We start from the raw sequence: 15,111 nt of genomic DNA on the forward strand, positions 1-15,111 counted from the left end.
CAAGTACGAAGGATTCGGAGTGGACCACAACTGGACACATATATGTGGTCTCTGGGAGCTCCCTTATATGTCGTCATTGATTCTTGTGCACAACATTGATGTCATGCACCAAGAAAGTAATGTTGCTGAAGCCCTCTTACACACCTGCATGCATTTTGACAAAACAAAGGACAATCTGAAAGCTCGAAGAGATCTAGCAATGCTTTGTGACCGACCAACCCAAGTGCTCAATGACAACGGTAAGCCGCCACGTGCCTTGTTCTGTCTTACCTCTAAAGACAAGATCGAGGTAATGAGATGGATGAAAAAAAATTAAATTTCCCGATGGTTATGCTACGGGCTTGAAAAGAGCTGTGAATTTGAAAACGGGAAAACTAACTGGGTTAAAGAGCCATGACTTCCATATATTAATGGAGAGGATTATCCCTGTCATGTTTCGTGGTTATATGCCCGACACCATGTGGCAAGCAATAGCTGAGCTAAGTTATTTCTACAGGCAGATCTGTGCCAAAGAAATAAGTAAAAATATGATGGAGAAGTTGGAGAAACAAATACCAGTGTTGTTATGCAAGCTAGAAAAAATATTCCCACCTGGATTCTTCAATCCGATGGAGCATCTACTTATTCACATTCCATATGAGGCAAAGGTTGGTGGACCTATACAATATAGGTGGATGTATCACATTGAACGTGCACTCAAAAACCTGCGAGGCATGGTTCGAAATAAGGCTAGAGTAGAAGGATGCATCGCTGAAGCTTTTTTGCTAAAGGAGGTTTCATACTTCACGAGTGTGTATTTCGTAGAGGAACATAATGTCTATGCTGCTACCATGCGATACAATGTCGATGAGGAACCTCCTGTCAGTGATCTCAACATTTTCCAATGGAGAGGCACAAGTACTAGTAAGGGCACGTTCTACCACCTTAGCATGGATGAAAGAATGTCCGCATTGCTATACATGTACTCTAATATGGAAGAGATAGAGCCATATTTCATGTAAGTCTTTATTTTACCCCTTAATTTCTTTACCAAAGGAGCCATATTTAATTACTTATTTGTCGTACAGTAAGTTCGACGAGGAAAATTGGACTTATTCCCATGAGCCTACAAGCAAACAACTAGATACTATGCGACGACATGGGAGGCAAGGAAGACCTAATTTTGTTGACTGGTTTCGCGAGCATGTAAACTCTTTATATTCCTTACTTTCATGTCATTTAGCCTTTTACGCGAGGTAGTCATTTTAACTGTATATTATTTGCAGTGCACAAAGACTCCTAACATACACGAGGACTTGAGACAGCTATCTTATGGGACGGTCACTTGTAGAACATTTGGTCGATACGATGTGAATGGCTTTCGTTTTGATTCAGACCAATTTGAAAAGTCTCGTCCTCGTGCAGCCACACGTAACACTGGAGTTCTGACTAGGGCACTCGATGCACTCGGCAGAGAAACTAATTATTATGGCATCATTCAAAACATCCTAGAGTTTAATTTTGCAGGGAACAAACCTTTGAAATTAGTATTCTTTCTATGTGATTGGTTTGACAGCACTAATGGGATTAGACAAAGTCAATATGGTATAACTGAAGTAAAGCACAAGGAACGACTTCGAGGCCATGATAATTTTATCCTTGCACACCAGTGCGAGCAGGTCTACTATATGTCGTACCCAAATCCGAAGTTTGAAGCATGGTGAGTAGTTCATAAGGTGAACCCTAGGGAACGTTTACATACTCCTTGCACTGCTGGTTATCAATTCGAAGACGAACAGGCCGATGATGTTTATCAAGAAGAAGAATTGCCAACTACTTTTACTATCGATGAGGGTGTTGCACTGAACTCACTAGTCGGAGACCGTAACGATGTCACTACTGATGAGTGTGTTGCACCGAAACGAAAACGAAATCCAAGGAACAAAAAAGCCACATTGCGAGCTTTGGATCGAAGAAGACTCCTTGATCGTGATTCTGATGAATTTTGATGTGTAATGCAAAATTTCATATTATGTGATGTATTATTTGATTTTTTTTATTAGTTCACTTAATTTTATGGAGCTAATACGTTTAATGTTTTTCTATTAAACAGGATGAGTGGTAGGAAACCAAAGCGCACTGCTAGGGGGTTTCTTAATGCGGCTAGCAGGATACTCCCTGGTGCACGTTCCCTTTTCCAAGGGAGTTCTTCTAGCCAGAGCAGACAGGAGGCGTTGCTGAGACACGCTCGGCCAGAACTACGTGATACACCTATTGCTCTACAAAGGAGTACCGATGTAAATGTTTATGTAATTGATCTTATTTGTCAGTCACTTATGTAATTGATCTTATGTAAATGTTTATGTAAATTTTTACGTGTCTCTATTTCATGTCCATAGGAAGAGGAGGACGAGGAGGAGGAGGTGCAACACCATGAGGAGGAGGACGAGCAGGCCCATGAGGAGGAGGACGAGGTGGGCATAGATGCTGAGGCGGATGACGATACCACTGAGGCTCCTGTCGTTCGACGAAGGGGCACTCGGAAGGGCCACTTTGTCCTACCTCCGTCAGCGCCTGCACAATCTGAAGCTCGAGTACTGATCATCCCGGTTGGTGATAGGTACTCACGTTTGGCCACTTTGTTCTTACTTATTTGTTTATTTTACACTATATATATGACATGACTTTCTTGTTTTTTTGTCATGCAGCCAATGGGAAGACACGTCATTTGACGGTCGAGGTCACCATAGACAGGTTAATCAAGTCTTAGGTAACCTCTGTCGTCTACATAACCCAGGAATTGTCACCGACCCGAAAGGTGTGGTGGTTCCTTGCACTAGCTGGTCGCACTTCGCACTAGCTCCACATGCTACATATGGAACAGCTCAAGGCGGCGTCAAGCACGACTTTTGGGTAATTTTTTCAAACTAACATTTATTAGTTGTTTCAACCTAACATTTATTAGTTGTTTTTGAACTAATTTTATTTTCGATGTTGGATAGAGACGCTATCGTGTGGAACCTGAGGCTCAAGAGCATGCAGACCGAGTATTAGAGAAAAATGCGAAGAAGGTGTGCAAGGATGCATTTTCCAATGCTCGTCTACAGGTTGTGAACGTGTACATGAAGCGCCGAGGTCATTCTATCAACAACTTTCGACAATATTCAGATGTCTACTTGACTGTAGACCAGTACATGGAGGTAAAAATCTAATTTAACAGCTCATTCAGATGTGAATGTAATTTTGAGCTAACGCTTTATATGCAGGTAACTCTTCCATGGATGGAACACCGGCCGCAGGCTTACAAGGCTTTGTGTGAGATATGGGCTTCGCCCGAGTGGATTGAGAAGTCAAACAGAAATCGACATAGGCAGCGCCAACAGCAGGACGAGGACGATGATGAGGTCGTAGTCAACCATACCTATGGGGCTGATGGACACATTCGGTTGGCTAAGCGAATGGTGAGTATGTAGTATTCTGTTTTACTCAGAAATGAAACCGGATTGAACTCATATATTTGCAGGAGGCTCAAACTGGAGTTGTCCCGAGCCCAATCGATGTTTATAGGAGAGGGCATCGAGCGAAAAACAGTGAAATCTCTGATGAGTTGTGTAGTCAAGTGGCCGTTGAGCGTATGGTTAGTTGTTGTTAGGATTAATGTTTTCTTGCCATATAGCTATAAATTACATGTGTGCTGAACCTTCATATTGTATTGCAGGAGACATACGGGCAGGAGATGCTTAGGAAGTATGGAGAAGACTACGATTGGCGAGGAGCACCTACCATCGACGCTGAAGTTGTGCATTCACTTGGAGGCAAGGCGCATGGACGGTATGAACTTGTGACTCTTTTCAATAATATTGGAACTATGACCGAATAGCTAATTTTCTTGTTTTTCAAGATATTCTATGTTTACCGGTGTTATCGATTCGACGGAGTTGCGTTCTCGTGGCGGCTCTTCGTCGCAGGCGGGCTGTGGTAGTAGCAGCCGTAGTCGCCGCTCTGTATCTAGCATGGAGGAAGCTATGGGGGAGCAGCAAGAAAAGTTTTGTGAAGAGCTGCGGCAACAACAAATGGCATTTCTCCAACAGCAATCAGAGTACATGGCTGCTTTCAACACACAGGCGCAACAAGCAATGAACGTGAGTGTCTTATTTATTCTCAACACGCTCGATATTGGTTCTATAACTAATATATTATATTTGCAACAGTCTTGGTTTCCACAGCAGGCACAACAGCAGCCATTTGTTTTCCCTCAGTTTCAGCCGCCGATGCCTCAGTGGGGATTACATGCTCCACCACCTCCACCTCCACCTCAGGTGCTTCAATTTAGTTAAGACTTGTCGTTTGTATCAACCTAATTTCAAATCTTTACTAAACTTGATTTTGTAGGGATCCGGGGTCATGGGCCACAACACGCCACCACCGGTCATACCAGCACCAGGAGGAGCTTATGCAGGGGAGGGAGCTTATGCAGGAGAGGTTAGTTTGAGAAATAATTTGTTTGAATAGTCGTTATACATGTAACCAATGTCATTATTAATGTCTTCTTTTTTTCTTTAGGATCCAAACCCGTCACACGACTTCGTCAACCAGTTCTTGGCTTCTGGAGGTAGTGGACACAACTCCAACGACCCCGATATGTGATTAAGTTAGCTTTGTGCCGCACTGTGCGTTGTAATGAACTATTTGTGGATTTTATGTTTGTATGGACTATTTGTGGACTTTATATTTGTATGGACTCAAGTTTTATGTTGTGAACTCAAGTATGAAATTTCTGTTATTGTATGAATTTTGTATAAATTTTCTGTTATTTTCGCATTTTTTCAATTTTTTTGCTCTGAAATTATTAATTTTCGGCGGCCTCCCTGGCCGCCAAAAATAGGAATACTATTTTCGACAGTTTTAATTTCGGCGGCTAACTACATGGCTGCCGGAAATTATTAGTTATTTTCGGCGGCCAGGGCCTGGCCGCCAAAAATATAGCCTTATTTTCGGCCGGTTTTTTTGGCGGCCAGACGCCGCCGAAAATAAACCCTTTGCCACCGAAAATAGCTTATTTTCGGCGGCAAAGGGCTTATTTTCGGCGGCTTCTGGCCGCCGAAAATGCCTGTAGCTCTTGTAGTGACTATCACCAAGTAACACACTAAGATATCGAAGACCGCAACTGCTGCTATCACCGTTTAAAGTACAGGATTCAGTGGTGGTGCTTTTGCTTCTACCTTAACAACTAAGATCTCAATCCATCTTAATTTGTCCAACCGAACTCTGAATGAAAAAAAGGAATCACATTTTAGGAATGATTGATGTGTTAGCACAATGCAGGTTCAGAACCTTTGGTTATTTCCAAAATAAAGACTTGCATGTATGGCTATAACAATTTATACTTTTAAAAATGGATACTTATTGAGACCTGATAACCACATTTAGCTAGCTTAGTAGGAGGGAGCATGCTAACTCATAATGCCTTGTAATTACTGAATAATGATGAACCAGGGGAGCCATACCTCATTGACATCCTAAAGTAGCTCTGACAAACAAATTAGGGGACATGACAAACAAATTAGGGGACACTACCTCTGTGTATCTGCACAAGGGCCCAAGAGAGGTGGGGCCCGGCCATAGGAACAGAGCTCTCAGCTCCCACACCGTGCCCTAGTGAATGCGAGCAGCTGGTCTCGCCTTCCAGTAATCCGATCTGCATGCAGTGTGATCCAGGATTCACGTGGATAAGGATGAAATCAAGAGAGCGCTAGCTAGGATCACACGCCAATAGCACAAGGAAGGAAGGAATGAGCGAGCGAACCTTGAGGAAAACATCACCGACGGGCTTCTTTGTGTGGCTCTCCATCGTTGGTCGCAACCCCCGCCACCGCCCTCACTCGTCGCACATAGCGTTGTGGTCACGATCGGGGCTTCCCTTCCGTCCGGTCGACCGGTCGAGCATGGGTCGATCAAGCAGGACTCGAGGAGGAGCTAGCGGATTTATGGCGACGGATCGGGGTAGCGGGGCCAAGTGTGGGTTGTTGGCTTGTTGCGCCCATGGGCGTGGCAGGCGGGGGTGAGGCGGGCGGAGGGATCATGAGCTAGAGGGGGAGATCGTGGAGGGAGTGGGCAGTTTGGAGGGAGATCGTGGGGGATTCCTTTGCGCGAGCGTCTGGGAGTGAGCGGGTGCTCCTGAGATGGCTGAGATCGACGATGAACAGGAGAGCATGGGACGGAGACGACGCTAGCAGGAAGAGATAGAGGGCGAGAGCTCGCTGGGCAGAGAAAGCAAGGGAGACTGACCCTAAAGCCTAAGCTGGGTCAGGGTAAGAAGCGTGCGGCCTCCTGGCAGCTACTTGGGCCGCACCAAAGAAACACAGCCCACGCGACCTATGTCGTCGTCACGGCTTGCACATTTTTATGACCATACCGGCCAGCCAACATAGCTTCTACCAGCTTATAAGCCTTCCTTCTTCAGAGAAAGCATGGGACCGGAGTGTGTGATGGCTTGCACGATAGGAATGGCTGAATGGGAATGGGGGATTTTGTCACATGGGACCGGAGTGCCCCAAGTCAGGAGTTGCTCGACGTCCCGCGTCACAGAATGTGATGGTTTGCCGGACAACAGCGACGGAGGAGCCATTATGGCTTAGTGTGGCATCAACCATACCTTACTTTTAATAACTCTCATATCTTCTACTATAACAACAAAATAAGATGTGGTGTGGTGGATATGTTGTCTCTAATCTAGCAGCAGGTCTTGAGTTTGATTCACAATTCTTACAGATTTCATTTTTTACTGCCGGACAGGGATGAGGGCAAAACAGAAAATAAAAAAAGGCAGAACAGAAAATGACAGGCTACCCTTACAGCCTTAATAAGTAGTAGAGATAGATATAGATGAAGATGATATATCCAATACATAACATGCATGTGTTTTTGTTGTATAAAATCAATATTTTCATCAGCGCACACCTGGATTGGATGGAGCATGAGCTCATGGTTTCATCCGGTCCAGATTAATTACCCACCCCGTACCATTGCCCATTGCTAGGTGATTCAGCAACGTGCACTTGTGCTTGTAGACAAACAAAGGCCAGCGCTAAACGCCACGTACGGTGCCAGGCAGCTCTAGGCGCAACCTATATATCTCGATGCACTGCGGCATATACAAAACCATACCGGTGGCAGTACTGCGTGCGTGCGTGCATAAAGAAACCGTGCCATGGGCAGCTGCAGCTTGGCATCAGAAAGCACATGCACGCATGCATGCCTGTATCTACGTTATGATACATATCTTGGCATATCTCCAAGATATAAGCTTTTCTCTTATGATGAAGGCACACAAGATGAAGCTAGATCCAAAGAGGATAAGAGTAAATACCGAAGCTATCACTATATGGACAGCTTCGGCTCGCAATAAGAACGATGGACAATGATGACAACTGGAGGAGGAAAAGACTATTTAGTCCTTAATAACTTGTACTACGATCATGTGTAATTCTTGAGGACATAAATGTACTTTTGCTTGGGATATGTCTCGTGCCTATAAATAGATGAAAAATAACACCGTACTGCTCACTCTGAATGATAATCACTCTCTTGTATCCTCGCCTTCGAGCAAGCCAAAAGTACCACTGTAATGTCAATATTGTTGAATATTCATTTATATTTTGTGGGACATGAATATAAATGAATTAATGAAGATCCAGTTCCATCTCTACCCTTTTGCATTCCCATTGACATATTAAATAATGAATGTTCGTCTCAAATGGTCTTCGTCTGATGAATATTATCTTCTTGTGGAGATAATACTTCGGAAGACGAAGACCCTTAATCTTTAATAATTGTGTTGACTTGTTCTTGATTCATAGCATTTGAAAAGGAGTGAACAACAAAATAGGTGCTGTCCATGCAGCTCTCCCTACTGTTTGTACCTTTCCTTTTTGGGTCAAAATGTAAGCTGTGATGAATGGATGCTGCATATGCTTCAGTCAGTTCTACCTTATTGTCAGTATGTGTACAGTAAGAGCTTGTGATCGCTATCCGAAATGCAGTAAAGGTACCCAAGTTGAGATGGCCAGCAGATTACTCAGAAGTTCCTGCGGAATATGCCAGTTTGTTATTTATCTGACGTACAGGGAAAAAATATGTTGTATAGTGGAAATGTCAAACTGATTTACCTTGAGTCGTGAGTAGCATGAGATGCTTAGCTGTTTAGTGCTCCGTCGGTAGGCTACACTGTCAGGATAAGACAGACGAATATGCGACGGACGCGATGGCGACTAGTGCAAAATAACGAATCAGCTGCCAAACACAGAATGCACATTTCAGACGACAGCATATGGGATCTATTAGTCTGTGTGTGAATTTGTGCTAATGCAACTAGCTGTGATTATGCATGCCACTGGGCATCTCGATCACTCATCACTCCCTCTCAGCTCCACTAAATTAAAACGTGATTGAAGACTCATCCATCAAGAATATTACCTGTCGTGCTGCAGTCGACGACACCAGCATCGGCGGGAGGTATCCGTGCAGGCCGACGTTGTACACCGGTGTGCCGTCGGGGTAGAAGAGGCCGTAGTTCCTCTCCGACGCCGGCCCTGGCTTGAGGTTCTCGTTGAAGAGCGCGAACACGTAGACGTCGACGGGCGTCGCCGGGCGCAGCGGCGTGCCCTGCTTCATCTCGATCCGCTGCAGCAGGTTCCGGATGTAGGTCCCCGCGTACTCGGGCGTGGCGCCGGGTTCGTCGGCGTCGCCTCGCGACGGCCACCCGGTCTCCGACACCTTGACCTCCACGTCCGTGTACCCGAGCCCCTGGATGGCCGCGTACACGGCGTCCACACCTGCGCGTACAGCATGTTGTCGTAGCGGAGCCCCGTGCGGGCGTCGGCGACACCGGCGTTGGGACGGAAGAGCACGTAGTCCAGCGGCACCCGCGCCGGGTCGTCCTTGTACGCGAAGTAGGGGTAGCAGTTGATGAGGAACGGCGACCGCGTCGCCGACAGAAAGCTCAGGAACGGCTGCAGGTGCGCCAGCGCCGCGGGGGCGAAGGCGCCGGCGGAGGGCGGGAAGGAGACGCCCATGACGTCCAGCGAGTGCGCCGTGGTGACGTTGATGCGGCCCTGGAGGCCGAGCGCGCCCAGGGCCCTGTGCACGGACTGCATGGCGGGAAGCACCGCCGCCTGGAGGGCGGTGTCGTTGCCCTTGAACACCTCGTTGCCCACGGTGACGCAGGTGATGCGCGCGCCCGAGCGGAGGTACGGCACCACGTGCTGCTGCAGCCACGCCTGCGCCGCCGCGGGGCTCACCATCGCCGGCACGTACTCGTTGCCGATGCCGACTACGAACTCGACGCCCGTGCCGAGGAACGCGCGCAGGACGTTGGGGTCGGCGTCGTACAGCTTCACCTTGCTGACCCGCATCGACCGGAGCAGCCACGATACCTGCGCCGGCGATGGCAGGTTGTTGGCGATCTGCCCGTAGTTGACGCCGATCGACAGGGACTCGGCGACGGCCACATGCTCATCTGCAATTATATATTGTGTCGATTGTTTTAATTGTTTTTGGTACATGTCCAAATCGAGCACCAGTACAAACTCATCCGATCGATCTAGATTGTGGTCCATGTACATTCCGGTGAAGTGTTACTGTGTTAGCGACAGACAGACTGACAGTGAGTGGTGATCGTATGTATGTGTGGCCATTGAAACAAGGGAGATCGAAGGAACATTTGATGCATCCATATATGCGATAATTTGACCATGCTTGGTAACACTGCGCTAGACGTTACTTTCCGTGTAAGGAGTTGGATGAACGAAGCACAACACGTGATCCAATGGAAGCAAGATCTCAGTGGACCACATGGGCACATGAATATGTGGCTCTGCCATCACTAGTACTGAGAGCTGCCTAAATATAATCGGCCCAGATCGCCGGGTCTACACTGACTGGATGGTAGCTGGCCACTGCAACTTGTTGGTGTGGAGATAATCAAGGAGCGGAGGCTAGCTGGTCAGTGGGCATTTTATTTGCGCTTCGGAAAGGGGCCGCGAAAAGCTGGTATGGCGATTCGGAGCTGAGATTTGCCGCCATATAGTGGGCGGCGCCTTACGCCACGGCGCACCTGGCAAGCTTAGCGAAAAGATTCCATTTCGCCTTTGGATTAATAATAAATGGTAATGTACTACATGAGCATAACAAACGTGCCTTCTACACTCTAGATAGAACCTTAGCAAAGGGTCCTCTACTCTAAACCATATGCGAGCTGCAACACTGCACTAGGCAGCGCAAAAACGTAGGTGAGCTAATAAGTTTGCGGGCTATAATTTGGCAAACAACAGTACACAGACAGGAGCAGCACTACTACCTGCATGGCTGTTGCTAATTACAAACTCACCCGTGAGGAGGATGGGGACGATCAGGACGAAGCAGCAGGCGGCGGCGAGCTTGCAGGACGACGGAGCTGGCGGCGACGACGGCAGCGCAGTTCTTGATGGGCTACCGGTTGTTGCCATCCAATTTCCACGCACCTCCGAAATCCAGGCGCTCCCGAGACAGAGGGACGAGACGAGCACGCGCAGGGCCGCCGCAGAGGATCGGTGGAGCGACCAAGCAATTTCCCAATCAGACGCACAGAGCCACAAGCTGGGGTGCTTGCCTTGCGTTTAGTCGATCGGTAGAGAATGGCTCTGTTGGCTATATACGCAGTGGATGCTGCAACGCAAGCCTGCAATGTCAGAGAGAGTATGCATATAAATAGTCTCTCGCTAAGATTTGTGGCTCTCACTGTCTGGCACCGGCAGTCGCGACTCGCGAGACTGCGAGGAAGCAGACGAACCAGACCAGCCGAATGAAGGAGGGCCCGGGCCCGGGCCCGGGCCGGGAGTCATTGGCTCATACAGTACCACCACACTTTTGGCACTTCCGGCAGAGTGGCACCTGCCACCTTCCATGCTTTGTTTCGGCTGCTTATTCTCTCTGACCGCTCCACTGCAGGCCCGCGTATCATTTTCTGTTGTTGTAGTAAACGCACAACTTCCGGATAGAGTTAGTTAGACTGTATTTAAAAAAAAACATATATATATATATATATATAAAGCATCACAATGTGCAAGCAAGGATACACGATTATGTATGTAAAATAATAATTTTATACTCATCATATATAACATATCAGTTTAAACTTTACAAAACCCACCCAACCAAAGCACTCCACCCCCACAACGATTCATAATTCTCCCAAACAAATTGCACTCACATGTAACATATCATCGAAACCAACGGTTCAAATCGCTGCATAACGCTATTCCCTCTTATTCACTCAAATCCAATAACTAATGTTATTTGGATCATCATCCTTCCCTCTCGTCCCTCACATGCACAATAACCCCCTACCTCCCTCTCTCCTCGCGACCCCACCCCATCGTCCCCTACCCTTCCTCCTCACTCGGGTCGCTGTCGCTGGCCCCTTCCCCCGGTGACTGTAGCGTTAGCACGGACGTATAGGAAAAAATGAAGGAAACTAAATCCCACTTCCTCTAGTGTATAGAGATGCCGAACGGTTGGGTTCTAAAGTGGTTTATGAACTCCTATCGACTAAATGTCACCCTCTGTACCATCTTGGTTGTATAGACCGTACAAATGGTGAATGCATTTCACGAATTATTTAGGGCATAAACAACATGTTTGGTCTTCATTGGCTGTTTAAATGGCAGTTTAGTTGAATAGTGCTTGCAACATGGTCAAGGTCAAAGCTAGTCTCTACTGTTATAAAGCACTAGTTGTCCCGGTTTCATTGTCATCACTTTTACAAAAAAGACTCTATACTCTCTAATACTATAAAGCACCAATTTCCACTGTCGTCTATTTTACAGAAAAGTCCTTGTATTTCTTTCTGATCCATCCTGCATTCCAAACATCAACGCGAATATACCTAGTGTATGATGTAGATTTCAAAAACCAAAACAACCTCTAGAAGGATCGTATAGTGTTGTCATCAATTACCAAAAACGAGGAGACTGTGAAGCATCTAGAGCCCTAAGTGATGTGTTGGTAATTAATTACAACCATATGTGGACAAATGAACTCTTGGAGAAATAAGAATGCAGGTTGGATCACAAAGAAATGAGCTTTATTGAAGTCTTGGAGACTTAGATATTGGTTGTGGAATGGATGAAGGCAAAGGTATTATGTAGGATTTTACTTTTGACAGTCACAAGGTGTTTAGAGAAGAGAATTGACCGGGTTAGTAGGCTAGATAGCCATACTATCAAGAGGGGTCAATGACAATTTCTTATGTGAAACTTAGTGCATCATAGATCATTTTTATGTTGCATTTGCATGAGGACTAACATCGCTTCCGACTCACGAGTTAAAATCTTTTCAAAAGCGTGTTTTGGAAAGTATACTAAGTGTCATGTTGTGGACCATCCAAGCCAGGTGGTCGAACCGTTCGCAATCCACTTAGAGAGGTCTGAAGAATTGACGAGTTTTAGAATGGTCAGAAGTTTTTGTACTTCGGATTGTCTGGGTCTTATGGTCGGACCGTTCGTAGTCCTGACTAGAGAAGTTGGAGATTTGCACAAGTTCCTATGTGTTTGTGCAGACAATCCGACCGGGGGTTGGTGGACCGTCCGCAAGTGCTAAATGAGGATTGGCAGGGGTTGTGTGTGTTTTTGGTTATTTGTGTTGCGGGTTGTCCGAGGTTTGATCTTGGATAGTACTATATCCTACGCCACAGGTCGTACGACCATGGTTGGCGGACAGTCCGCATGTGTTAAAGCCAGATGAGCAGAGCTCGGGTTATTAAAGTGACATGTCACGGACTGTCCGACCAGGGTCGACACACCATCCAGCCCTAGGGCGTGGATCATCTGCAAGTGTGCAGGAAGGGGGCAGCTTGCTCATAACGGCTAGTATTGAGTGGATAGGTATAAATATAAGTGGTTCTCATGTATGAGAGCTCTCCTGGCCATTCCCAGCATACATTGAGAATATTTGAGGTCTTCCAACACTCTCACTCACCACATTGCTTGAGATTGCATTCTAGCGAGTGATTGAGTGAATCTAGTGATTGTCATCGGCTTGTTACTCTTGGAGGTTGACGCCTCCTAGATGGCTTGGTGGTGACTCCATCAAGCTCTTCATGAAGAATGTGAAGGAGCCACGAAGGAGATTGTGAGGGTTCACGCCTACCTCGCCAGAGCGGCAAAGGCGACGCTAGTGGAACCGAGGTATTCAGTGTTTCCTTGTCCGCTTGGCTTAAAGATCAAGCCGTGTCTTAATAGAGAAGCATGTGAGAGCTTGGAATACACCTCAATGTGGATTAGTGGTGATCGACAAATCACTGAGACCACAGGAAAAATTCGGTGTCTCTCTATTATTCATTACTTGTTCTCTTGCAATAGCTTATGATTAGTGAATCAATGTCCTTCCTAGATTGCATACATATCTTAGCTCAACATAAGCTAGAGAATTTATATATCTTGTCGTACTAATTAAATTTCTCTATTGTTTATATTTTTTGTCAAAACCGTCTATTCACCCCTCTAGCCGGTGTCCTAGATCTTACACTAGAGCTCAAGCTATCGATGTTTAGCACCAGCAACACACTATGAGATGTATCACGTAGTGATTTTGTGGTTGGCGAGATCGACGATTAGCTCAATGGTTCATGTAAAGCATAACAGAACACAAGGATCTATACAGGTTCATGCCACAGAGATGCGTAAAATCCTACGTCATGTGTGATGATGAGATAGAATTACTCCTGATTTCGAGGTTACAGAATACCTAAGAACTATGCTCTAGCTATGCCTATCTGAGGATCCAATCATTTTGTAGGGATCCATAACCCGCATTATATATCTCGACGAGGTTAGGGTTACATGGGACCAAACATATTACTATTGATACGTCTATATCTGTGGCACCGACTCTGACTAGCATGCAAACATGTGATTCTGTTGACTTATCTTCTCTGCCTGTGCGGAAGTTAGTTACAAAATAGTCACACCATTGTCTTTGAGCTCCGCATTGTTATCCTCTAGTTTGAACTTACTGGTTAGTCTACAAGGCCTGCTCATCTGACCTGTTGAGGTCATTTGGAGGCCTGTAAACTGAATCTGGCCCATGGATACCTAGGGGATATCTATCCCCACAACCCCGTGTTGAGTGTAGTATCCATTCTAGCGTCGTCGTGTCACCCCTATCGCCCTCACACATCCACTCTGCCAGCACACTCTTCGCGACCTCATTTTTCCGGAGACAAGGTCTAGCCACAGGAATGTTGGATCCAATAGAATGATAGATATAAACCAGAGAATCGCCATCCCGCCACCGACACAATAACCAGCCACACTAACAATGACGACTCAAGGCAAGGTTATAGAACCAACCAAGTGAACGATGGTTTAACACGAAGGGATGATGGATCTAACCATCGGAACGCTGAAACATGTGTAGTAATGCTGGCGAAGACGCTGGGACAACGACGCTCCTTCGAAGCGTGTGTGCCTCCCCTTAGATTATTTCATCCAACATTGATGGAACATTTTATTCATCATTCTTCTATTTATTATTAGCTTATAAGGAACAAGTTAACAAAATACTAGTTTGTTTGGTTTTCTACTTAAGGCGCCACAATCTGCCTAAGCTTAGTCGTTCGAATTGAAGAACTAAGCTTAGGCAGAAAAGTTAGGCATGTTGTGGTGCCTTATGCAGCAAACCAAACAACCCCTAGATGCTTCTATTACTACTGGATCTATTTCACAGGCAGTGGCGAAAAAAGAGGTAACTACACCCTGCCCGCACATGCCTCCACCGTCGGATCTGGAGGTTAAAGATCTCGGGACTCTTAGGATTGGGGTTTTTTACGTGCCTTCCTACAAAGAAGAGAGGTGAAACCGTGAAAGCCTGCAATGCATTCTCCGGCCAAAATGCTGATCAAAAACAGGCAAAGAGAGTTTTGCAAGTCACTCATAAATAGGGATGGCAACGGGAAGCTTCCCATCCTTGTCCCTGCTACAAGAAATTTCCCCGCAGTGATCCCAACAAACGCTTGCGGGGGACATTTATTTTCCATCCCCATTCCTCGCAGGGATAAATCTCCGACGGGAATCTTTGTTCTAGCTTAAATTATAA

At 46.2% G+C, this 15,111-nt stretch overlaps 1 pseudogene across 1 annotated transcript; it reads right to left on the reverse strand.

Moving 5' to 3' along the window:
* Positions 1-7,853: 7,853 nt before the first annotated feature.
* On the reverse strand, positions 7,854-10,679 carry LOC100381888 (putative O-glycosyl hydrolase family 17 protein; annotated as a pseudogene). Its single transcript, NR_159430.1, has 4 exons — positions 10,367-10,679; positions 8,455-9,496; positions 8,148-8,271; positions 7,854-8,066 (listed from the first exon to the last, which is right to left on the reverse strand). The product of NR_159430.1 is annotated as a putative O-glycosyl hydrolase family 17 protein (transcript).
* Positions 10,680-15,111: the final 4,432 nt, after the last annotated feature.

The sequence above is a fragment of the Zea mays genome, chromosome 4 (genome assembly GCF_902167145.1).
Source record: "Zea mays cultivar B73 chromosome 4, Zm-B73-REFERENCE-NAM-5.0, whole genome shotgun sequence".
In the NCBI taxonomy this organism is placed as follows: domain Eukaryota; kingdom Viridiplantae; phylum Streptophyta; class Magnoliopsida; order Poales; family Poaceae; genus Zea; species Zea mays.